At 38.5% G+C, this 25,163-nt stretch overlaps 1 protein-coding gene and 1 long non-coding RNA gene across 6 annotated transcripts in view; one reads left to right on the top strand and one right to left on the bottom strand.

The window, feature by feature from the left end:
• Positions 1-25,163, bottom strand: part of CRADD (CASP2 and RIPK1 domain containing adaptor with death domain) — a 373,889-nt gene that overhangs the window by 307,856 nt on the left and 40,870 nt on the right. The gene's annotated exons all lie outside the window — the stretch shown is intronic.
• The window catches only part of LOC130540678 (uncharacterized), a 30,040-nt gene continuing 10,460 nt past the window's right edge, over positions 5,584-25,163 (top strand). Inside the window, exons 1-2 of the long non-coding RNA XR_008954668.2 lie at positions 5,584-5,708; positions 7,673-7,841. This is a non-coding gene — a long non-coding RNA (uncharacterized LOC130540678). The remainder of the gene's footprint in view (positions 5,709-7,672; positions 7,842-25,163) is intronic.

The raw sequence follows: 25,163 nt of genomic DNA, 5'->3' as shown, positions 1-25,163 counted from the left end.
ACTGAGTTGGCCCCACTGCACTCCGGCCTGGATGACAGAGCAAGACCCTGTCTCAAACAAACAAACAAAAAGAAATAGCATCCTAGTAATTACAGCTCTCCAGCAATGGTATAGACTGCTTCGAAAAGCAGAAATGTTATTAAAAGATCCCTAGAATCCCATAGAAAAATTGGCCTAAAAAACCTCTATATTGTAACTCCAAAATTCTGATTCCATTAACTTAGTAACACAGGGAATACTGGCATTATCGGAGTACTAGTTAAGTTACTATTACTCTATACGCCACATTAATTCATTAAATTTAATATTAGGTATGCAGGACAATTGTCATAGCAACATAAATTATTAGCATTACAAGTTCCTAAACAGAAATATGCATAATACTAAAACGAAACTATTTTAAAGGGCAGACATTTATTTTTAATTCTGCAGGATTTCTTTTCAAAAGTGAACTTTGGTGTAGCCTCTGGTCTGGGGCGGAAGATGAGAATGGGAGGGCAGCCCGACCCCCCTCCTGATAAGGAAGGACCCAGCGCATAACCTGTTCAGGATCTGGAGCCGGACGAACACCTGACTCGCCCCTTCAAAACAAGATCTGCGGAATGGCTCGGGACACAACAAGAAATTGCCGGCAACCTGTGACGGCTCATTTTTACCGACAGTGGGAGGCGGGCAGTCGGAAGGAATGCCCATTTCTCCGGTGTTCCTTCCCAGAAGCAAAAGAAAGTGTTTGTTTATGCAAGATTTACGTTTCACTCAGGTTTGGGTTGGGTTTGTTTTCCTGGAGATGGAGCTGAGTTTCCCTGGTTTTGCTGGAGTGAGGACAAGCTGATCGCTCCGTATTTACCTTTCACTTGGGCCAAATTGGACAAATGCAAATAAACAGGTCTTGCAGGCGCCCCCCGGCAGTCGGCGCCGCCTCCCCGCGCTGGGCTGGGCAGCCGGGGCCCGCAGAGGCAGCCGGCGCCCTAGGGCGGCTGGGGCCGCGCGCCTCCCTGCCCCGCTGCGCAGCCCGCGGGTGCCCGGCCAAGCGCTGGCTTATCTGCAGCTCCCACAGCGCCCCCGCACTCACCAGTTCCTAGAGCAGGGATTCCGAGAAAAAAGAAAGAGCCGGGTTCCCTAGAAACATTAAATTAACACAAGGGATCTGGAAACAAAACAGCAGATGCCTGAAAGCCTTCTCCTTGACGGCTTCCTGCCTTCTTGGAAAATCTTTGCATTAAAATAGATTGAATTACCCTGCTCTGCCAGATGCTGCTCGGGAACTTCATTTTGGGCTAACATGAAAGGAGAGTTTGACATCTTTTAAAGGATTTTTCTTTTCGAGGTGGTTTGAAGGGCGCCTTTGGGTTGCTGACATTAGCAAGGACCCAAGGCTGAGCTTTTTGCATTACAGTCGAGAACTTTCCATAACAATGGCTAGCAAATCAGATAACAAAGATCATGGCGTGTAGAGGAGACGCGGTGGAGCATAGAATGAGCACTAAGGGTTCAGAAGCAGAGGTTGCTGTCTCTGGGAAGAGCCTAGAAAGAGCACAGGCCAGCCGCCTCCTTTTACAGGAGAGAAAATGTCTTTTATTTCTAAGCCTACTTATTTTGACCATAGCTATGAGAACTATCTAATGGCATTTCCAGAGAGTCACAAACAAGCAGAAAGGCTTGTGAGTAGTATTTTATCAGCCTCTTTGTTCTAAAGCCCATGGTCTAACCTCCACCGATCCCTATCTACAAATTAATCAGACCATATAATTTGTAAATTCAAACCCAGATTAATAACCACACACCTTGAACAGTGGGTCTTCAGCACAGAGTGTATTCCACTTTCCTGTCATGTTAACTTTCATATTTAAAGAATTTTGGTAGCTGAGAACAAGATCCAAAGCTTCCTATGAGGTATCAGGATTTTACAGAGGAAATTGTTTTTACTGGAGTAGGATCTTCTTTGACATTTAACTTTTTTTCATGATAAACTTTAGGAAAAGACGCTATAATCCTTAGTCGCTAATTTATATGTGTCATGCTTTCTAGTAAACTGGAAAATAACCTACATTCTTAAAAGGATTCTATGCTTATCCCAAATTTAGGAGCACGAGATGGGGGAGAAGTATATTACAACAAGATACTCTAAACAAAAATAAAATTAAATATCCTTGCCTAAGCATGAAAGCAATAAAACTCATCTTAAAGCAATGCAGTCAGACAAAATCACTGCATCTGTAATAAGGGTAAGTACACAACTCCAGGAGTTAGCAGCCCTAAATATTTCTGTTCTAATGACACACAAGAGATACACAAAATCTATCATTCCTCCCTGATGTACGAAAAAATAAAGGGCAATTTCATAACACCTTTGGTGCTTTCTAACTTAATAGCTGGCCTTCAGGAAAAGCAAGTATAATTTTTGAGTGTTTATAAGAAAGCAAAGGAAAATGTTGCAAAAAATTACTTGGCTCAAAGGCCACAGAGAAAGCCGGAATTTGCAGGACTCACCAAGCTACACAGCTGTTTTAAAACCGAAAGTCAAACAGCTTTTAAAAGGTATTAAGTATTTTCTACAACAAAATCATCAAATATACATACTTCTTTTTATCCTGCAAATAGACATTTTATTTCTATTAGAAAAAAACTATAGTTACACAAACAATAACTAGACTGCTGTAATAAATATAACTAGCCACATAATACTAGTCAACGATGGCTTTTTAAAAGATTACCAGAGAATTTCAAAATGATTCTGAATGATCAAGTGTGACTCGTATATTTTTTAGGTAGGCATTGATGTTAAGAATATGGCTTTCACAGAAATAGAATCCAATTTATCTTATTTCCATATATTAATCATGGCAACAAATAAAAATGATGACAAAAATCACTAAGATAGTTTCTTTAAATTTTTTTAAATTAAAAACCAAAACCTTAGGTAAATCTGACAATCCTCCCCCAAAATTGGTTTTCGAAAAAAAGTCTTCAGGTCATAGAAAAAATGTAGATGGCTTATAACCCTTAGAATTCCTTTTAGTTAATGAGAATCTCATTTTTAGAATTTCTTCAAACTTAACTGAAATGTTAATGAAAAAGAGAAATATTTAGATGTTGAGAAAAAAAGTTGTTCTAATTATTCTGCTTCACTATCTCATTTCAGCTCATCAAAGTTAAATAGCTAGTAAACAACTGGTCTGTTTTGGCAGATTTTTTTCTATTTAAAAATTCATTACTAAACAGATGAGGTTACTGCTAGTTAAAATTCTGAATCCAAATGCCATACATGCTGTTGTAAAAACTGTGCAGTTTTAAATATATTTTTACTTCTATATATTTTTGAATCTTTAGCCAAACTCCTCCAATAAAGTTTTAGTTTATGATGTTTTCTAAAATAAAAACATTTGTATTTTATGCTATAAAAATCAATAAATGTCTTCTAAAGTTAGGTGCTCCAAAATAAATGATTCAAAAGTTTTAATGAAAGCCCTCTTATAATTAAAGAAGTTGATTGGTAATGAGGAGGAAAATGGGAGGCATATTTACAATAAATCAAAAGCAGAATTGTGATTAATGGGCTCCACAATGATTATTAATGTTCTCCCTATAAAATATTGATGTTTGCATTAATTTAAAAGTACAGACTGGGTTTTTTGCTTTGTTAAATGAAAAATAATTTTTTTTCCTATTTTAAAATGAGAATGACTATTTTAAAAACAGAAGACTATGTCCAAGATCTTTCCCTTTCCCCATTTCAAAATTATGAGTTTTCTTTTTGTCTTTCTGAATTCTTGAAATCCAGTGACATTGTCATAGCTCTGAGAACCAAAATAATAGAAACCACTAACTGTAGGAGACAGCCTTGATGCTTTTGATTATATTTTCCTAGAAAGATTTTTATGATATTTAATCTTAATAGCTTTTTTTTTTTTTTAGGAACTCCTCTAATGCCAATAAATGAGAATCTAAATCTCAGGAGTTTAGGCAAATTTAGCCCATCAGCATAGCCTAAAAACAGGATAATTTAATAAAACCTAAATAATACATTAGTTTTTAAATAACATGTTATATACTTTAGAGATATATATATATATCCTGTTAAGATGAGTGGGTACCAACCTCATATCTGTATTGGAAATAAGCAGGGTGCAGATTTTTAAAAGGAAAAGAGGCTACACTACTACTCAGTCTCCTCAACATTTGGATGCAGGAGAGAAATGGAAAGAAAGTCGAGTTCATCAGGGCTGGTGCCCATCCCATGGCACTACACTTCCTCCTATCCCCTGACCACTGCCAAGTTTGGTCAGGATAGGTGGCTTCGTGTCTCTACATAGTCAGATACCTGTGTATTTTGCTGGGAGAAGGGGGAAAAAAATAAACAAATAAAAATAAAACTCTCTATTCCCAAACTCCCTGCATCCTTTCAAAGTCACATTTTATTAATGGAAATTAAAATGATGAAGAAAGAAACCATTAGTAACCTAAATGATAAGTTTCCCCTTAAAGACACATTTTATCACCAACAAGAGGACTTTCTTCTTTCACTTTCTTCCTTCCTTCCTTTCCTCGTTTCTCTCTCTCCCTCTCTTTCCTTCTTTCTTTCTCCTTCCCTCTCTCTCTTTTCTCTTTTTCTTTCTAGCCAGAGTTTGTGACTTACTAATTATTTTTATTCTGTTTGAATAGGGTCCCTGTTATCTTTTGTGATTTTCTAAAATGAAGTTAAGATTTCCATTATTTATGAGAATAAAACAGGAGGTTGACACTTCATGCACAAAAAAGAATAACCAAAGGTTACAATGACATCAGTTTTAGTTTTTATTAAGGGCTGGCGTGTGGTGCAGGGGGTGGCGGTGGGAGCAGGGTGAGGCAGGTGTGAGGAATGAGTTTGTTTCTTCCAAGAGAAGGATTTGCTTCGGTCAGTGTTGCTGCAGTCCCAATGAAGGGGCCCACTCTGCCAGCTCTTCTGGGTAGACTTCATAACAGAGTGGGCAGGCTCAATTCTCTAGGAAGCCTGACGTTGGCAACTGCATCTCATGGAAGAATTCCACAAAGGGTTAAATTAGGGTGAGATTGTCAACAGGCTTCAAAAAGGCAGAGTTCCAGGGCCCATGCCTGAGGTCTCATGGGCCTCCTTCAGGTCCTCGTCCCCACAGTCTGACACTTTTGGCCCTTCTCTTCTCCAGCTCCCCACCCCATTCTGCGGCCAGTCCTTCCTTTTTCCTCTAACCCTGCAAAAAATGAGCAGCACTGTTGTTTTGTTCCAACTGACAAAACAGCTAAGAAACAGCAGAACATGACTGCCCTTTGCAAAATGGGCCATGTGATCCTCCTAGCTCAATTCAACACTTACAGTAAAAACGAATAGAAAGGGACCTGTTTATGAAACTCTCCTGCTTGCCTTTGGAATACTCTCATCCTCTCCCTTCTCAGCCTCCTAAATACCCAAGTGAATTTATATAATGAGCTTTATTTTATCACCCTGAAATTCTTCCTCAGTCCAAATTGCTAATGTGGCAGGTTCCAGCTGCCCAAATTCCCTAAACAACATTGCCTGTTCCATAAAAAGCATACAATTACAAGCACAGCAGTCCTGCTCTGGTTCTTAGAACTATAAACTGACTACACAGCTCCCTGGCCCGGGAAGGCTATGAAACAGGCAACATGGACAATTTAAAGGTGTACAACATCCGAGGTTCCATTTCACCCTCAGGCAGCACGGAGTGGACAAGGTAAGGCCACCCTCCACTTTTCTTCTGGCTACTATATTGATTCTCTGGAAACTCTCTCTGCTCCAAAAGAAACCACCCAATCCCATGGAGAAAAGGTGACACTGAATTTGCACTGCTTTTTATGGTTGCATTTGTTTGACTAAGAGGGAGCAGAGTTCCATACAATAGACTGCTTTAGTTGGGTGACTTGAAAATAACACATACCAGATTAGTTCCCCAGATGCAGATTAGTACTAAGTTTGAATCCTTTCTTTTAAATTAATTAATGTAATCTCAATGTTTACATAATAGACATTGACTTTTATCTGGCACATACAGTATATGACTCTGCCTTTAGCAAAAATACCATTCAAGCTATCTTCAGCAGATGTGAATGTTTTATTTTTATTTTGGGGACTCCAAAGAGAGTCCATAACCTACCTTGGCATTGTCAGATCTCAAAAAAAGCTTTCTTCATACTTGCAATATAGTAATATCTAAGTACTTGGACATCTCTGCACAAAATATATGGGTCCACATCTCCCTGTTTTTCCATATACTATTCCCTCTGCAACCTTGTTCACATAGCAAACTCTAATTTATTCTTCAATAGGCAGCCTATGCCACCTTCCCTCAACTATCCCAGACCAGTAGTCATCACTGCCTCCTCTACCCCTTGTACATTTCTCTATGTGGTCTCACCAGAGAGTACTATGTTTGCTCATATGTCTGGTCTCACCAGACAGTACCATGTTTGCTCAACTCAAAGTTCCTTTAGGAACTAATTGTATTTGTATCTCCAGTGCCTTGCATATTTTGTGTCACATAATAAGTTCTATAAAAGAGAACTAAACTGATGTGGCTATGAAATGATTTACAGCTTTTAACTGGAATGAGCCTAGTACAAGACTCACTTAGATGCTGGTGGTTGATCCTAAGTTTCTCATGCTGTCATCTGCAATCATTTGCTCTTGCTCTACATTCAGAAGAGAAAGAAAAACTGGTGACACTAATCTGGCCTCTATATCATAATTAGACCAGGGGTAGGAGCTGAGAAACTAGAAAATATTTAGCCTACCCCTAGTCACATCCTAAAAGACATCAATGTGGAACTCAAGGAACTCAGTGGATTTACCAACATTTAACACACCCTATATCCACCCATTATAACTACTTGAATTGGCATGGATGGGAACAGAAGATAGATTTTATTGTGGAGAACAGAATAAATCTAATAAAAGAAATAACTAGAGGAAAAGTTGGGGCTAGTTGATGTTTTTAAGTAGAGATGGGAAAAACATAAATGATGGTGGTCAGCACAGAAAGTTTTGAATACAAGGACTTTAGAAATCAATGTGGTCACTCTTTTCTAGTAATAGGCTGACCATGGACAAAAATAATAGGAACATTATTCCCTAGTTCCTTTGCAATGTACTGTACTGTTATTTAAGCATCCCAGCATCATGCTTGCTTTGATAAATACAAATCTAGCTCAATTGCCATGATTCTGCTTTGAGGCTCTCTCTTTTTTAATGATTTATATGTCATGCTCCCCAAAAGTCTTTCTAAAATTATACCAAAGGGAAAGAAGCAAAAAAAGGGGAGCTTAAATGTTCTGAGGAGCTGTTAGATGTGCCTGGTGCTTGCTATGCACTTCTTTTTGAGACAGAGTCTCCCTCTATCGCCCAGGCCGGAGTGCAGTGGCGTGATCTCAGCTCACTGCAACCTCCGCCTCCAGGGTTCAAGGGATCATCCCACCTCGGCCTCCTACTAGATGGAAATACAGGCCTGAGCCACCACAACCAGCTTGCTATGCACTTTATATACACCATCTATATGTATACCACCCTCCCAACAACTCCACTTGGTAGGAATAATTATTCTCATTTTAAATCAGTTTTAACCTAGGTCTCTCTGGTTCTAGATCTAGTATTTTTTCTACAAATAATACGGTTCCAATTTCTTTCTTTTCTTTCTTTTTGTAGAGATGGGGTCTCACTTTGTCACCCAGGCTGGGCTCAAACTCTTGGCTTCAAGCGATCTTCTTGCCTTGGTCTCCCAAAGTGCTGGGATTACAGGCTTGAACTACTGTACTCGACTGACTTTTCCTATTTCTAATGTCAGCATGAAGAACACAAGAAGTCAGCTTCAAAGGTAAGAGGTGTATCATTCATTCATTCAACATTTATTCCACAGCTACGATGAACCAGGCACTATAGTCTCTTTGAGGATATAAACATAAATAAGTTCTGGGACTCGACTTCAGCTTGCTCACAGTCTAATGGAAAAGAGACATAAAAACAACTTGGTTTATTCTATTTTCCCTAGGCTCTGTATTTGGGTCCCCACACCTTGTCACTTTTTGCTGCCACTTTACAAACTTTCCATATCTTAAGAGTTACTCTATCTTTATTTACACATTAGTAAAACACAAGAAACCTGCCCCATTTCGTAAGCTGCCTACACTGCTAAAATCACATCCTAGAGGGAAGTGAGATGGAACAAACCATAAGCATTTGAACTCACTTGTGCCGCTCTGGGTTTCCATGCTGCCAGGGTGTTTGTTCATTCATTTATTTGCATATTTTGGAGGGCCTACAGGAGGCCCAGTGCTAGCCAGGGAAACAGTGGTGAAAATGACATAACTAGTGTTCTGCCCCCATGGAGCTTACCCTCTAACCTTTACAGGAAGGGGAGGCAGACAGTCGACAAAATCCTGGACTGTGATAGGTGAGTCATTAAGGAAAATCACAGGGTGCTATGAGAAAGCACATATGGTACAGGGACCTAACCTTGGCAGGGGGATGAGGAAGGCCTCCCCTAGGAAGTGGCATGAAAGCTGAGATCTGTGAGATGAGTGGGATTAGCTTGGTGAAGATAGGGGGAAGAGGGACAAGGAGGGAAACAGAGAAGAGGATTCCAAGCTGAGGGAACAGTGCATACAAAGGGCTGAAGCTGGAAAGAACACAATACCTCTGAGGTCAGGAAAGAAGGCTAGCATTTGCAGAAGACAGGCAATACGAGGGACAGGGTCCGGAGACAGAGCTGGGAAGGAAGCACTGGCCTGATGATGCAGTGGTGTTCTGGATTTCAAATCTCATTCTAAGAGCAGCGGGAACGTATTGAAAGGTTAAAGCAGCTCAGTTGAGTGCACTTAATGTTCTTTAAAATTCCCTTGGCTACCTATGATTGAAGTATTGAGAAAAACACAGTGTGAAAACATGTTTCATTAATGAAAAACTTGTTTAGAATACAAAAGTGGTATAGATAAAAGAGTTCTAAATAAAAAATAATGGGTTTTATTCATAGCATTATTATCCCAGGTAAGTCATTTAATCTCAAAATATTTTTGTTTCCTCATCTAGCAAATGAAAATACTAAAAAATTCAAAATTCACATACTTGTTTTAAAAAGCAAATGAAATAATACATTTGAAAATGCTTTGAATCTCTAAAATGTAAGCTCCTTGAGGGAAGGGACTTTGACTATTTTACTACTATACCTAGGACCTAGAAGATGGATGGACGGATGGATGGATGGATGGATGGATGGATGGACGGATGGACAGGATGGATGGACAGATGGACGGACTGATGAACAGACGGATGGCTGGATAAAAGAAAGTGAGGGAGGAAGAGAAGAAGGGAAAAAAAGAAAGGAAGGGAAGGAGGGAGGAAGGGAAAAAAGGATGGACAGGCCAGGCAGGTGGCTCATGCCTGTAATCCGAGCACCTTGGGAGGCTGAGGTAGACAGATGGCCTGAGCCCAGGAGTTTGAGACCAGCCTGGGCAACATGGCAAAACCCTGTCTCCTCAAAAAATATAAAAATTTAGCAGGGTGTGGTAGCGCATGCCTGTAGTAACAGCTTCTCAGAAGGCTGTGGTGTAGGATCGATTGAGCCTGGGAGATTGAGGCTGCAGTGGGCCTTGATCACCACTGCAGTCTAGCCTGGGTGACAGAGTGAGATGCTGCCTCAAAAAAAAAAAAAAAAAAAAACAAAGGATGGATGAATGGATGAATGAATCACATCAAGTACCATATTATGCAAATATGAAGCAAGACATACAGCATGTGGCAGTCCACCTGAGCAGGCAGCCTCCCCAGGAACTCAATGTCACAGCATCACCAATGCTTGCCAAGCAGCCAGGCCTTCCTTCAGTGCTGGCACACTGGGCACCTCCAGCAGCTATTCCAGATGGCTGGGTGATGGGGGCAAGCACAGCATCAGAGGCCCATGACATCACCTCTTCAGTGTGGCTGGTGAGAGGGGCGATTGTGAGAAATGAAACACTGCCTTTTCCTGTTTCTTCTTCCTCATAACACTAGTCTCTGACACGCACCCCAAAGCCAAGCCCTAAGTACACATCCTTCTCCACTCATATAATCCCTACCTACAGATTCTTATTCTTTGTTTACCAAATGTAGTATTAGAATACATTTTTATATAACTTATTAACACTTTTCTTATACTGCACAGTCTTAGCTATGTGTACCCAATATCTTAAAGAATTACAACTAAAGATAAAAAAGAGAAGAGGAAAAATATTAAAAGCCTTAACATGTTCTTTGATATTTATTAGCTTTATAACAATAATGATAGTAACCATTCATTGAATACTGACTTTCCTCCAGGCATAGAGTTTGACACTTAGCCTATATCACTTCAAATCCTTACAACCCCTAAAAAGGTCAGCATTATGACTCCATTTCTTGGGGAAGAAAATTGAGGCACAGAGCAGAATGATTTGCCCAAGGTTAGGAGGTTGTTAAGGGCAGAACCAGTGTTCAAATCTGGGTCTATTAGACAAGACAGTGTGCATTCTTTCCATTACACTACATATTATTATGAAAATCTTCTAAAAGAAATTGGACTACTTATGAAAAAAGAGCAACCACTTACTGAACATTTAATCTGCCAGGCAGTTATGCTCTTTACAAAAATTATGTCATTTAATCCTCTCAACAACTCTGTCAGGTCTGTACTTTTGAAATGAAGAAACTAAAGCTTAGAGAGACTAGAGCGACTTGCCAAAGCTCAAAAAACGACTAAGTGGTAGAGCCTAGATTTTAACCCAGGTCTGTCTGACTCTAAAATGCACCCTCTTAACTGCTACACAAGAGTTCCACTATTCAAATATCATCAGTATAACTTGTATGCCTTCAAAGGAGAATGTCAAAACAGAAGAACAGGGTCAAAAAACCATTTTAAAGATAATTCAAAATAACTACTGCATTAAGACACCATCTCTAAGAGCCCATTACTAACCATTTTCTCTGAGATGTTGCCTTGTTCTGTTGTCCCAAATGGCCTTTAGAACGATCTGCAACCAGTGTTTTCAATACAAGTGTTTTCCTTTTACATTTGGTAAGTAATTTAAAAATCTGTTTCTAAAACTACCAGTTCAACCAAATGGAGCTCATAACTCTGCGCCCAAATCTTTAGAGACACTGAAAATGCACACTAAAGTTACTTAGTCCACAATTCTTATTAAATAATGTTCTTTGATGGTCAGGGTAATGTTCAAAGTCACTGTGCAAATTGCTCATGTCATATAAAATACTAGATTTCACTGTTTCTTTCTTTCTTTCTTTCTTTTTTTTTTCTTGAGACGGAATTTCACTCTTGTCGCCCAGGCTGGAGTGCAATGGTGCCATCTCGGCTCACCGCAACCTCCACCTCCTGCGTTCAAGCGATTCTCCTGCCTCAGCCTCCCAAGTAGCTGGGATTACAGGCACCCATCACCATGCCTGGCTAATTTTATATTTTTAGTAGAGATGGAGTTTCTCCATGTTGGTCAATCTGGTCTCGAACTCCCGACCTCAGGTGATCTGCCTGCCTCGGCCTCCCAAAGTGCTGGGATTACAGGCGTGAGCCACCACACTCGGCCAGATTTCACTGTTTCATAATAAATTTTGAAGATTATATCAAGCATTTTAAAATACACCCAACATGATTGTCTCCCTATCAGAAATAATTCTTTTCTAAACCAGAAGAATCCTCAGGTAGGTCTCCTTAGCTATACTCGTTAAGCTATATGGCTATATTTGTTAAGCAAACATAGCTATATTTGTTAAGCCAACTTTTTAAAACCTCATTTGTAATTAAGAAGGTGTTCGCCTTCTTGATCTACTGATTGGGCAAAGAGGACTTCCTTGTATCTATGGAGAAGGATACATAACTTTCACACTGATTGGATATGTAAACCAAGTCGCTGGCAAACTATTACTTTAAACACAGTCATTGAAATAGAAGCCTGGCAATTCTTGGACTAACATGTGGGAAATAATGTATGTGTGAGCACATGCCTGTGCCAACTTTCAAAAAGTAAAATATAAGTACAGGAAGTACCTACATACTCCCTAACAAAAGCAAAGTAAATATACAGATCTGGATGAACATCCCCAAATTCTGTGCTTAATCTTCAAGTTGAGATGTTCTATCAGTCTGAGAAAATTATAGTATATATTTTTAAATACTTTTTTCAACTGGAGTCTATGTATAGAGCAAAAATAAACCAATAAATACTGCAGAAAAATATGAAGAAAAAAATAAAACACGAATAATTATACCACTGTCAATACTGTGTTTCACAGCCTCCCCAGACTTTTTTCTTGGCATATGTGTATATGACTTGGAGTTTTTCAAATATAAAGTTGCACCACAAGACTGTTTTGCAACATGCTTTGTTTTATTTTATTTTTCCATCCAATAACAAATGAGGGTCAGCCGGGTGCAGTGGCTCACACCTATAATCCCAGCACTTTGGGAGGCCAAGGCAGGCAGATCAGTTGAGAGGTCAGGAGTTGGAGACCAGCCTGGCCAACATGGTGAAACCCCGTCTCTACTAAAAATATAAAAATTAGCCAGATGTGGTGGCATGTGCCTGTAATTCCAGCTACTTGGGAGGCTGAGGTGGGAGAATAGCTTGAACCCGGGAGGTGGAGGTTGCAGTGAGCCGAGATTGTGCCACTGCACTCCAGCCAGAGTGACAGGGCAAAGCTCCATTAAAAAAAAAAAAAAAAGTAAATGAAGGTCAATGTTTAAATAATAAATATAGCTCTACATCTTCAATTCTCTCATAACTCATTTAACCCATCTTTCACTGATGGACAAGTTTCTTTCAACATTTTGCTTTTATAAACAATACTGAAATGAACACTGTTTACATATAAGCACTTACCAAATTAGTCCTTTCAGACAAATTCTTAGAAGTAGAAAGACTGTATCAAAGAATGTAGCTTTCAATACATATTGCCAAAGTGCCTTCCAGAAAAATCATGCCAGTTGACACTACCAGCAGCAATATATGAGAGTGCAGGCTTCACACTCTGATCTTCCCTGGCTATGAATATTCCTTTTCAATTGTTGCCAATCTAATAGGCAAAACAAATGGTAACTTCTGGTTGCTTTCACTGAATTTTCTTTTTATACAAATACTGATATATAGGAGCAGTAGGTCAGTGTTATACTGAAGAGCAAGAGTTTCAGAGGCAGACAGCCCTGGGCTGCAACAGTTTTGCTAAATGTGTGATCTAGGACAAGCTGCTTTAGCTCCCTAAATTGGACTGTCCTCGTTGCACAATGTAAATAATTGCACCTGTCTCATAGTATTTTCTTAAGCAAGATATGATACTAGCCCAGTGCTTGGCAGACAATAAACAGTAAATGGTACCTGCTAGTAGTAGTGATAGTGATATAGTAGTAGTAAAGAATTCAGCGGCCATTTGTATTTCTTCTCTTGCAAATTACCTTTTCATATCTTTGGTCTGATTTTGTCGTGGAGAATGCATCTCTTATTTATTAACCTGTAAGAGCTCTTTATAAACTATGGGCAACAACCCTTTGGCCACTATATATATAGCCAACATTTTCTCCACATTGACATTAGTTTTTAATATTATGGTGTTCTTTGTAATTTTTGCTTAGTAATCTAAGATTTTTTTTTTTTTTTTTTGAGACGGAGTCTCTCTCTTGTTGCCCAGGCTGAAGTGCACTGGCGCAATCTCGGCTCACTGCAATCTCTGCCTCCCAGGTTCAAGCGATTCTCCTGCCTCAGCCTCCCGAGTAGCTGGGATTTCAGACATGCACCACCACGCCAGGGTAATTCTGTATTTTTAGTAGAGATGGGGTTTCTCCATGTTGGTCAGGCTGGTCTCAAACTCCAACCTCAGGTGATCTGCCCACCTTGGCCTCCCAAAGTGCTGCAATTACAGGCATGAACCACCGTGGCTGGCTGTAAGATCTCTTTTTAAAATTTATTTAGTTTCTGCTATTGGTATCATGCTTACAAAGATCTCTGCTACCACAAGATTATAAATAAAGATTAAGTATATATTTTGTGCTTTTATAGATTCTTTAGTTTTTTAACATAAAATCTTTAAACATAAACAATATTGCTATTAAGTAGGAATTTAACTTTATCCTTTTTTCCTCTAAATGACTAGTATGTAATCCCAACGCCTTTTACAAATCTCATCACTGACTTGATGTGCCACCCTGGCATTAAAGAGTTGATAATTCCTAACCTGAAATTCTGAAATCATAAAGCTCTGAAAACAGAGTCTTTTGTTTTTTGCAGTTTGGTGCTTAAATTCATTTGGTGGCAAAACCTGACCTGAGCTAATGTGAGGCTATTTCTGGTCTTTATCATCCCATTTAGTGTCCGTATTAATCTGTTCTGCTGTGGAAATTTACATGAATTTGATTATGAGATACTGCTAAAAACCCTAAATTTTGAAATATAACTGGCCCCAAACATTTCAGATAAAGGACTGTGAACCTGTACTAGGTTTCCATGTATACTCAAGCCTGCTTCTAGACTTCCTGTTGTAGCTATGCTCTTATTTTCTCTTTTTTTTCAATAAATGCAATAAATTACATTGATTTTCAAATGCTAAACCCTTGTATTTCCAGGATAAATCCCATTTGGTAATGATATATTATCCTTTTTCTGTTTTGCTGGATTCCATTTGTTAATATATTGTTGATGATTTTTGCATCTATGCTTAAGGCTATAACTTTTTCTTGTAGTGCCTTTGTCAAGTTTTGGTATCCAGATTATACTGGCTTCCAGTTTCTTAGTTTGTCTACCATTTTGTTTATATTTACTATATTTTATGTTTTAATACTTGATGAGATAAAATTTTCCCCTCTTTTTCATTCTTCACTAGTCTCAGGCAATGTTTTTCTGAACTTTACCATATTTTATCAAATTTCATAGAATAAAAATAACATTACAGCTTATGCTGGAATTGTATTAAATTTTAGGTTAATATGGACAAAAAGTGATATTGACATATTTACTACATTGACTCGTCTCACCAATGAACATGTTTCTCTATTTATTCAAGTGTTCTTTTATGTGCCTTAGTTAAGTTTGGAAGAGTTCTTCATAAAGGTCTTGCCCAATTTCTGTTAAGTTTATTCCTATGTATTTTATAATCACTCTGATAATTTCAACTCTATTCATGCCTGTGCTACCATATTTCATTAGTTCTGATTATCAATTATAGATAGCTGCTGTAATTGTTTCCATGCTGCTATAATTGTTTCCGTGGAAGGGTAGAATGCCTTGTGGAAGAAAGGAGCCAAACGTGACTGTTTCATTTATTTAACAAACATGTATTGAACACGTAATATGTACCCAGCACTGAGAATTCAAAGAGTGATAAGACAATATCCCTGTCCTCAAGGGTTCACAGTCCAGGGGGCAGATAAACAAGTTGCATATATTAACACGCAAGTTCTGTGTTAGAGGAGAGTACAGGAGAAAAACACAGTCTACCTCCAGGAGTAGAGAGTATTGTCAGGAAAAACTTCTATAGAGCTGACTCTTGGGGTGGGTCCCAGTTTCCCCCTTGAACAGGTGTGGTGATGAGGAGGCACATCCAGAAACTGCATTAAGTCCTTCAGACTTAAGAACGTCATCAATACAGTGCTGAGTGCACCCTGCCTTCCATGTCACAGCATGGCAGCAAATCCCTTTGGCTTGCTGGCCTCTCCATGGCTCAGCTCTCCTGGCTGCCTGTCACTGAACTGGGCACTGAGCACTGTGGGTCACCGAGCCACATTTCCCTTACATGCCTCTGCTCATATAACTTCAGGAAAAGGACATCAGTGTCCAGCTGAGTTACTACAGCTTCAGTTGCTAACTGGCCTGGCTCTAGATTCCTTAAAGCCCATAAAGTGCTATCACTTATTACTTCACAGGGACATCATGTTCTGGGAGAAAATCGTTCTATTTCATGCCTAAAATGGTAACAAAGCAAGTGAAAGCTGATCTGCTGTGTGTCTCCTGGATAGTGACAGGTTCTGGTACCCAAATAAGCAGACCTAATGAAGCTCAGAGATTCCCAGCTTGGATGAACTATTTACTCCTCATGAGCTCAATATTAACTGTGGAGTCATCTTGCAACTACAGAGCCCTTTGCAGAGTGACCACAGGAAGCCAGGCATGGAGGAAGAAGGCGAGAATAAGCAGTCACTTGTGTTATTACTGAAGAGACCACAGGGATCTGTCCAATTATTCAAATGCACATCTGGAAAAAATTCACCTGTCTTGAACTCTTGTTTGTTCAACAGCAAAACAAGCAAAAGCACCACAAAATGCTCAATCAGGGCGATCTTTTCAATTGTGGAGTCTGAACGTTTTCCCACCTGAGCATCATAAATAAGGCAAATTGCATAATAGGATAATAATAGTTGTTGCTGAAAGATGCAATCATAAAATAAAAGGACCTTTCGAAATCTGAGTATAGATGGTAATTATCCAGGAATGGAATATAAAGAGGAGCAATTTCAAGGTTCCTGCTTCGTCTTGTTATCGTGAAACTGAGACGGCCAAATGCCAAAGAGGGCTCTTTCAGTTACAAGAGACCTTCCAATGTCTTTGACAACAGTGCTATTCCCTTCTGTTAGAGTGCTGTAGTACACCATCTTGTATATCCGTCTAATCTCAAATGCCACAATTCACAAAGTTGCCCCTTGTTCTTTCCTGCTACCAAAACCAGAATTCTAGCTGGTAAGCTCCACAGCAGAAAAAAAAAATGAGGAAAAAAGTAATAAATTGTGGTTCTTTATACTTCAGTGTTATTATTGTATTTATAAATAAATACAATGTATGTATGCATATATCTGAATAAGATCCTTTCCTGATAAAGAGATGTACCCCTCCAACTAGAGTACTAGTAAAGCTTCCTTCTCTAATGTAAAAAGCAAGACCTGAGATAAATAAAATAGGTAAATGTAAAAATACATTTATGGCCCCAAATAAATACGTGCTCTCAAATAAACAGACCTAACAAAGTTGAGGGAGTCATTAAAAAACTAAACTATTGGCCAGGTGCTGGGGCTTATGCCTATAATCCCAGCACTTTGGGAGGCCAAGGCAGGTGGATCACCTGAGGTCAGGAGTTCGAGGCCAGCCTGGCCCATATGGTGAAACTCCATCTCTAATCAAAATACAAAAATTAGCTGGGCATGGTGGTGGGTGCCTGTAATCCCAGCTACTTGGCAGGCTGAGACAGGAGAATCGCTTGAACCTGGGAGGCGGAGGTTGCAGAAAGTCGAGATTGCACCATTGCACTCAGCCAGGGTGACAAAAGTGAAACTCCATCTCAAAAAAAAAAAAAAAAAAACTAAACTATTTACTCTTCACCAGTTCATGAACATTAATTAGCCACAGAAACAATTAGAGCCACAGACTTTGCAAGCATTCAGGTTAATTCAGTAGAAGAATAATAGGTCTTGAAGTCAGCCCTGGGTTTGAATACAGCCCCACGATGTACTAGCTTTGAGACCTTGGAAAAGTTCATGTGTCTGAGCTTCCTTATCTGCAAAATGGGGAAAATACCTACATTACAGGCAGGGGGTTTTGAGGATTAAGAGAGAAAGGTATATATAAACCCCAACAATGAATGGGACAAACAGGCACTCTATACCCACCTACTTTCCTATTCAAATTCTCTACATGCTAAATGGTAAAATAAATCTCCCCAGCTTCTCAACCTACAATAGACCCTTACTGTTTAATATAGCAAATGCTTTCCATTAACAGTGCACCAAATTTTGCATTACAATACTCCACAAGTCAAATTCTCTGCTTCAGCAAAATCTGAATCTCTTATATATTCCCAGCTTTTTATTTTCATGCTCTTACAAATATCATCACACACCACAACCAGCAGCATTTCCCAAAGTAGTTCACAAAGGAATTGGGGTAAGAGGAGTAGGGCAGGATTGGGTAGAATGAGGGCCTTTCAAGTCAATAAAGACAGTAATGGCATTTGGTTCAATTTCTACTTTTTAAAAACATTTTTTTCTTCAAAACAGGACAGTGTGAGAACATGCAACTGTATATCTAGGGAGTATATGCAGTAGTTGCTGACAACTGGGAAACAGAACTCAGCTAAACACTGCTACTAGTCATGGTGGTTTAAAATTGCTTTATTCTTAAGACATATATTGTTCCACTGATACCCATACTGGACCACTGGTAAAAAGGAAAAGCAAAGGGAATATTGTGAGTGAAAGATAATTAACAGGGGGATGAACATAAAAAATAATAAGTCTGGGCCGGGCGTGGTGGCTCACGCCTGTAATCCCAGCACTTTGGAAGGCCAAGGCAGGCAAATCACGAGGTCAGGAAATCGAGACCATCCTGGCTAACACGATGAAACCCCGCCTCTACTAAAAATACAAAAATTCAGCCGAGCGTGGTGGCGGGTGCCTGAAGTCCCTGCTACTTGCGAGGCTGAGGCAGGAGAATGGCGTGAACCCGGGAGGCAGAGCTTGCAGTGAGCCGAGATCGCGCCACTGCACTCCAGCCTGGGCAACAGAGCGAGACTCCATCTCAAAATAATAATAATAATGATGATAATAATAATAATAAGTCTGTTCTTTACAGATATATGTCACATTCTTCTGCTTAAAATTCCTTTGTAGCAAAATAAAACATCTAAAACTATGCTAAAAAATACAAAACAGTAACAATTATATCCAATGTGCCTTATCATTTATTGGGAATACAAATTATCTACATTATGTTTTTGCATAACAGAATTTTCAAACAGCATCCTGAAAGAGAAGTATTAACTACCTGACTTTTTTCAAAGGCAAAAAATGAAAAGTCAAGAGGCTTCTGGTTTCCAGCTCTGTATTTAAGAAGCTGAAAAGTCGCCACTCCATCCTAACAAGTAAAAAGGCTGAACAAACTGAAAAATCAACAAGTCTTCTTAGTTCTGTAAGAAAAGTGAGATCACAAGGTAAACTGATGCCTCTGAAATTGAAGCAACAGACAGGCAGATACAGAGAATCACAACATACTGGAGCAGAAATTTTTTTTTTTTTTTTTGAGACAGGGTCTGGCTCTGTCACCCAGGCTGGAGTGCAGTGGCACGATCAGGGCTCTCTGCAGCCTCGACCTCCTAGGTTCAAGGGATCCTCTCGCCTCAGCCTCCCAAGTAGCTGGGACTACAGGCATGCACCACACACCCAGCTAGTTTTTGCATTTTTAGGAGAGACCGGGTTTCTCTATGTTATCCAGGCTGGCCTCGAACTCCTGGGCTCAAATAATCTACCCACCTTGGCCTCCCAAAGTAAGTGCTGGGATTACAAGTGTGAGCCACTGCACCCGGCCTGGAGCAGAAACTTCCCCAAGAAAAATCCCTTTCCAGCAGGAGGAGAAGGAAAAGGAACCATTTTGAAATATGCCAGAGCACTGGGGTCTTCCTAACAAGGCCTGTCCTCAGGAGAAGCTATCTAACCAGAGCCTCATCTGACAGTGGATTGTCCCACAGCCTAACGGGCCTGGAGGGAAGAGAAATTCTCAGCTCTAGCCCACTCAAGCCTTCCATGTAATGAACAGAAATATATAATTCCAGCCGAGTCTAGCGACCCTGTCCCACCTAAGAGGAAATAAAACCTGAGAAACACTGTGAAGTTCACAGTCCAGAGGCACAGGCTTACTCAAAGACTGAGACCTACTCACAGGACAAGAGAACACTTCTGTATTCACCAGGCAGTTTCATCATTCCCACTGCCCAGCAAAGCCGATGCACTGAGAACAGCAGGTTTTTGCAATAGAGAAAGAGTTTAATAAACCCAGAGGCAGCTAAGCAAGAGGACAGGAGCTTATTATTACTCAAATATGCTTTTCCAAAAATCCAGAGGCTATGGTTCTTCAAGGATAATTTGGAGGCAGCAGGGTCGGGAATAGGGAATGCTGATTGGTTGGGTTGAAATCATAGGGAGTCGAAGTTTGTCTTCTTGTACTGAGTCAGTTCCTGGGTGGGGGCCAAAAGACCAGATGAGCCAGTTTACCAGTCTGGGTGGCACCAGCTGGTTGGTTCATCAGAATGCAGGGTCAGAAAAATACCTCAAACACCAATCTTAGGTTTTACAATAGTGATGTTATCTATAGGAGCAATTGGGAAGTTTAGGAATCTTGTGGCCTCTGGCTACATGACTCCTGAGCCAGAATTTCTAATCTTGTGGCTAACGTTTCAGTTTTACAAAGATGGTCTAATCCCTAAGCAAAGAGGGGGTTTGTCTCAGGAAGGGGCTGTTATCATCTTTGCTTCAAAATTAAACTATAAAGTAAATTCCTCCTATATTTTGTTTGGCCTATGCCCAGGAATGAATAGGAACAGCTTGCAGGTGAGAAGCAACATGGAGTCAGTTAGGTTAGATTTCTTTCACTGCCATAATTTTCCTATGTCAGATTTTTCTCATGGTCATAATTTTTGCAAAGATGGTTTCACTTCCTCTCCTCCCACACTTCTATCACTACATTACTAAAGGCCTACTTAAGAGTGATCCCTTTACCCCATATTCATGCCCAGCTATCAAGAAAAAATTACAAGGCATACTAAAAGGCAAAACAACACAGTTTGAAGAGACAGACCAAGCATCAGAAACAGACATGACAAGGATGTTGGAATTATCAGATAGGGAATTTAAAACAACTATGGTTAAGTTGTTAAGGGCTCTAATAGATAGTCAGCATGCAAGGACACATAGGCAATGTAACCAAAGAAATAGAAATCTTAAGAAAAAAAAATGTTAAGGATCAAAAACACTGTAACAGAAATGAAGAACGTCTTTGGTAGGCTTATTAGTAGACTGGACATAGCTAAGGAGAGAATATCTGAGCTTAAGAATGTATCAATAGAAACCTCCAAAACTGATAAGCAAAGAGAAGAAAGACTGAAAAACAGAATATCCAAGAACTGTGGGACAAGTATACAAGGTTTAACGTATGTATAGTGGAAATACTAGATGGAGAAAAAGAAAGAAACAGAAAAAATATACGAAACAATATAGGTTGAGAATTGCCCCCAAATTAATGCCAGACACCAAACCACAGATCCAGGAAGCTTAGAGAATACCAAGCAGCATAAATGCCAACAAAAACTATACCTAGGCTATCATTTTCAAACTACAAAAAGTAAAAGATAAAGAAAAATTCCTGAAAGAAATCAGAGAAAAAAAGTAAATTGGCTATAGAGAAGCAAAGATAAAAATTATATCTGCCTTCTCAGAAATCACATAATCAAGAACAAAGTGGAGTGAACTATTTAGTGTGGAGAGGAAAAGAAAAAACCCACCAACTTAGAATTCTTGTACCTTGTGAAACTATCCTTCAAAACTGATGGAGAAATAACGACTTTCTCAGACTAACAAAAATTGACAGAGTTTGTTGGCAGTAGACCTGCCTTACAAGAAATGTTAAAAGAAGTTCTTTTGAGAGAAGGAAAATAATGTTAGGTCAGAAATAAGATCTACATAAAGAAAAAAAGAGCATCAAGAAGGAGTAAGTGGAGGTAAAATAAAAATGTTAATTTTTTAAATTGATCTAACAGATCAAAGTTTGTTCAAAATAATAATGGCAACAATGTATTTGGTTATGTATGCTTATGTGTACAGTAGTCCCTTATTATCCATGGGAGATTGGCTTCAGGGCCCCACCCCCAGTGGATACCAAAATCCATGAATGCTCAAGTCCCTTATATAAAATGATGCATTATTTGCTTTTAATCTACATACATCATCTTATGTACTTTAAATCATCTCTAGATTACTTATAATACCTAATACTATGCAAATAGTTGTTATACTGTATTGTTTAGAAAATAATGACAAGAGAAAAACATCTGTACGTGTGCAGTACAGATGCAACTATCCATTCTTTTTCAAATATTCTGATCCACAGTTGGTTGACTCCATGGAGGCAAAGCCCACATACATGGAGGGCTGTGTGTGTATATATATATATGTGTGTGTTTGTGTATGTGCATACACATATAGTTATATACGCTAATGTATAAGTGAAATGAATGACAGCATAAGACAGGAGGGAGAAATTAGGAATATTTCATTATTATAATGAAATACACTGCCCATGTATTAGTACAGAGTTATTTGAAATTGGTCTTGGATGAGTTGTAAATATATACAGCAAACTTCTAGGGAAACCACTTTTAAAATTTTAAAAAAACAAAAAAAGGAGCATGGTGGCTCACATCTGTTAATCCCAGCAATTTGGGAGGCCAAGACGGGAAGACTGTTTGAGCCCATGAGTTTGAGACCCACCTGGGCAACACAGTTGAGACTTCATTTCTACAAATAATTTTTAAAAAGAAGTATACTTTATATGTTACAAAAGAGAAAATGGAATAATGTAAAATGATTTAATACTAAATAATAAACCATAAAAGGCAAAAAAGTGTGGAAGATAAAAATAGAAACAAAAAACAAGGGCAACAAATAGAACACAATAACAAATATGGTAGGTATCCAACTATATACCCAACTAACAATCACCTCAAATGCCAATGGTCTAAACACACTAATTGAAAAACAGGAATTGTCAAGGTAGATCAAAAAACAAAACCCAATCATATGTGGTCTACAAAAAGTCCACTTTAAATATAAAGACATATGTAGATTTAAATGGTTGGAGAAAGCTATACCACACTAACAATAATCAAAAGAAAGTGGGAGTAGCTACAGTAATTTCAGACATAGCAAACTACAGAGCAAGAAAGGTTATCAGAGATAGAGAGAGGCATTACAAAATGATAAAGGGGTCAATATTCCAAGAATACGTAACAATCATTAGTGTGTATGTGCCTAACAACAGAGCATTAAAATACATGAGGTAAAACTGATAGAACTGTAAGAAAAAAGAGGTAAATCCACTATTACATTTGGAGGCTTAGCATCCCTCAGAAATAGGCATATCTAGCAGGCAAAAAATCAGGAAGGACATAAACTCAACATCAATCAATTGCATGTAAATGACATCTATAGACTATTCCATCAAACAACAGCAGATTACACATTTTTCTCAAGCTCATATGGACTATTCACCATGATAGACCACATTTTAGGCCATAAAACACACTCTAATAAATTTAAAAACATAGAAACCATATAAAATCTGCTGTCAGATCACAATGGACTTAAATAAAAAATTAATAACAAAAACATAGCTGGAAAATTCCAAGTACTTGGAGATAAAACAATACACTTCTAAGTAACATAGGGGTAAGAGAATTCTCAAGATAATTTAAAAAAATATTTTGAACTAAATAAAAATGGAAACAACTTATCAAAATTTGTAGTTTCTAGCTAAAGCAAAGGGAAATGCATAGGATTTGGATGCAAAAATTAGGAATGAAGAAAGACCTAAGATCAACAACCCAAGTTTTCCCCTTTAGAAACTAGAAAAAGAAAAGCAAATTAAATCCAAAGTAAGCAAAAGCAAAAAAAATTATAAAAATTAGAGCAGAAATTAACGAAAGAGAACACAAGAAATCAATGGAAAAAATCAATAAAGCAATGTTTGCTCTTTGAAAAGATAGATGAAATCAGTAAGCTTCTAGACAGGCTAAGAAAAAAGGAGACAGAATACAAATTACTAATATCAGAAATGAAAAAGAGAACATCATTACAGATCCCATGAACATTAAAAGGATAAAGAAGTTTTATAAACAACTTTATGCCCACAAATTTGATAACATACCTGAAAAGGAACAATTTATTGAAAAACACAATCTGCCAATACTCACACACAAAAATAAACAATCTAAGTTGGCCTGCATCTATTAAACATTTGAATCAATATTTAATAACCTTTAAAATAGAAAGTACCAAGCCCAGGTGAGTTCACTGATAAATTCTATCAAACATTTAAGGAAGAAATTGTAACAATTCTCTGCAATATCTTTCAGAAGCTAGAAGCAGTGGAAATACTTCCTAACTCATTCTATGAAGTCAGCATCACCCTAATACCAACACCAAAGACATTACAAGAAAAGAAAACTATGGACCAATGTCTCTCTTGAACATAAACACAAAAATCCTCAAAAAAGTATTAGCAAATCAAATCTAAAAATGTATAAAAAGAATTATACACCATGACCAAGTGGGATTTATCCCAATTATGCAAGGCTGGTTCAACATACAAAATCAATAAATGTAATCTAATCCATCACATCAACAGACTTAATTAGAAAAATCACATGATCATATCATTTGACAAAACTCACCACCTATTCATAATAAAAACTTTCATCAAACTAGGATAGAAGGGAATCTCCTCAACTTGATAAAAAACATATTTTTAAAAACCCTACAGCTAACATCATACTTAACAGTGAGAAAGTCTGCCAGGCACAGTGACCCACACCTGTAATCCCAGCACTTTGGGAGGCTGAGGCAAGAAGATTGCTAGAGCCTAGGAGTTCAAGACCAGCCTGGGCAACATGACAAAACCCCATCTCTACAAAAAATACAAAAATTAGTCAGGCATGGTGGTGCACATCTGTATTTCAAGCTACTTGGAAGACTGAAGTGGCAGGATTACTTCAGCCCATGAGGTCAAGGCTGCAGTGAGCCATGTTCACACCACTGCACTCCAGCCTGGGTGACAGAGCCAGACTGTGTCTCAAAAAAAAAAAAAAAAGAGAGAAAATTGAGACTTTCCCACTAAGACCAGGAACCAGGCAAGGATGTCCCTTATTACCACTGCTTTTCAAGATCAAATTGGAAGTCATAACTGGTGCAATAAGACAAGAAAAAGAAACAAAAGGTATGTAGATTAAGAAGGAAGACACAAAACTGTCTTCTTCACAGATGACATGATTGTCTATGTAGAAAATTCCAAAAGAATAAACAAAAAATTCCTGGAACTAATAAGCAATTATAAGAAGATTCAGAATAAAAGTTTAATGTACAAAAGTCAATTACCTCCCCATATACCAGCAATGACCAAGTGAAATTAAAAATTAAAAATACATTACCATTTACATTAGCACCCCCCCAAAGATCAAAATGCTTAGGTATAAATCTAATAAAATATGTACAAGATCTATATGAGGAAAACTACAAAACTGGTGAAAGAAACCAAAGAAGAATTGAATAAACAGATATCCCATGTTCATGGACTCAACACTGTCAAAATGTCAGCTATTC

This window comes from Pan paniscus, chromosome 10 (assembly GCF_029289425.2).
Source record: "Pan paniscus chromosome 10, NHGRI_mPanPan1-v2.0_pri, whole genome shotgun sequence".
NCBI classification, from domain to species: domain Eukaryota; kingdom Metazoa; phylum Chordata; class Mammalia; order Primates; family Hominidae; genus Pan; species Pan paniscus.
This window is presented reverse-complemented; position numbering and strand designations above follow the sequence as displayed.